We start from the raw sequence: 1,968 nt of genomic DNA, 5'->3' as shown, positions 1-1,968 counted from the left end.
ACCAGCCATGGGCGCTGTAAGGCCACGTCAGTGCACCGCGCAGCCCCAGCAGCCCGCCGGACCAGTGGGACACCTTCGGCGAGGCGTGGTCCGTGCGAGCCGCGCTGTCGGGGCGGTCGGCTCCGGCAGGGGGCGGGGCGCCCGGGTCGGCCCCGGCCGCCGGCTAATGAGGGGCTCACCCCGCCGGCCGGGCCACACAGGCGGGCCCGGGCGACGAAACACGTGTAATCGCCGCCGTCGCCGGACCGGCCGGACCGCTCCGGCCGCCGACCGATTTATGAACGCCCATTAGCCGTGTCACGTACGCATTAAAGCACCGGGCCGAAATCAGGACACCACTGGCGGCTTCTCGTCTTGCCAGGGAGCCGGCGAGAAACCGGAGAGACTGGTAATGACGCATGCTTGTCCGCAGATTCGGAGCTGGCCGTTTGGTTTTCAGGGTTACTATGGACGAGCTAAAGATACTTCGCTTGCCTCATCATGCTTGTGTTGCAATGACACTAATCATGCAGCATTCTTGGAACCCCTACCTAAACATCGAAAACACATACTGATGTTGTAGAAACTGATGCTGTACTTTTGAGCCGATTGGTAAGTCAGACATGTTCTGAACTTATAGCATAGCGATATTTGGCATGGTTTTTAAATCAGTATCCTTGGAGTCAGGAACGACGCCATAGGGGGGGGGGGCGTCCCCCTCTATCGTCGGATTGGGGGGGGGGGGCAGTCTCCTATGCTGACAACCTTCTTGCGGGAAAATATACTTTTCACACAGATCTTCACTAACAGGCTACTCCCAATTTCCAGCATAATGAGAGTACGTAGTATCGGTAGGGTTAAATTGCTACTAAGCTAGTACGATGCTACTAGGGCCCAACAGATCGCTCTCCGATGCTACTAGGGCCCAACAGACCGCTCTCCGATGTTCCCTATATGGCCGACTACACTCAATGCCTCCCGTGCCTGGATTTCGAAGCCGGATTAGAATATGATTGGATCATTACGCATATGCAGGCTATGGATAGAAGATACCTTTTAAAGGGAAAAGTGAAAACCAATACCTAATTGTAGCGAACGTGCAACGATGTAGCATTCCTAATACCCCAGGCACGGCAGATATTTTATACGCTCTTCGTCAATGACCATCACGCACTAAGATCACTTCCAGCATCATACTTTTCTACAAAGTTTAGAACGCCAACAGATGAACCCTGCAATTTGGTGTTGTTTTCTGTTCATTGCACGCCCGAAACATTTCGAATACCATTGCCGTCGTGATAGTGCCAGCATAAAATATTTTCTTTTCCCATAACCCTGCTCCAGGAACTACATTTTGTGACAAATTAATGAGCTTGGAGGTTAAACTTATATTCTAATCCAGTACCATTACATCTTTGTACAATCGTCGTTTGAGCAGCTTTGGTGCGATTAAGTTTTGATTCGAATAATTTGAGTTATTGCTTAGTAACGAGGGACTAGTTAAAGAGGATTGGTGGAGAGGGGTTCAGAAACGGGATAACTTTGCTGTAAGAGTAAGAATGATGGAAGAAGGGTGTGAGAATGAGAGAAAGAGAGAGTGAGGAGAGAGAGAGAGAGAGAGAGAGATAGAGAGCAGAGGAGAGAGAGAGAGAGAGAGAGAGAGAGAGAGAGGAGAGAGAGAGAGAGGAGAGAGGAGAGAGAGAGAGAGAGAGAGAGAGAGAGAGAGAGAGAGAGAGAGAGAGAGAGGAGAGAGAGAGAGAGAGAGAGAGAGAGAGAGAGAGAGAGAGAGAGAGAGAGAGAGGAGAGAGAGAGAGAGAGAGAGAGAGAGAGAGAGAGGGAGAGAGAGAGAGGGGGAGGGGATGAGAAAGAAGGAGAAGAGAGGACTCACGGGAAAGAGGGTGTCGCGCGCAACAGAAGTGGACGTGGTGTGTGAGGCCATGTATTTGTCTGTACTCGTCCCCATGGGTCATTGTCGGCGGCGCACAGGTA

The sequence above is a fragment of the Pollicipes pollicipes genome, unplaced genomic scaffold, assembly GCF_011947565.3.
Source record: "Pollicipes pollicipes isolate AB1234 unplaced genomic scaffold, Ppol_2.1 Scaffold_7231;HRSCAF=8579_pilon_pilon_pilon, whole genome shotgun sequence".
Classification (NCBI taxonomy): domain Eukaryota; kingdom Metazoa; phylum Arthropoda; class Thecostraca; order Pollicipedomorpha; family Pollicipedidae; genus Pollicipes; species Pollicipes pollicipes.
The sequence above is the reverse complement of the archived record's forward strand: the minus strand, read 5'-3'. Positions refer to the sequence as shown.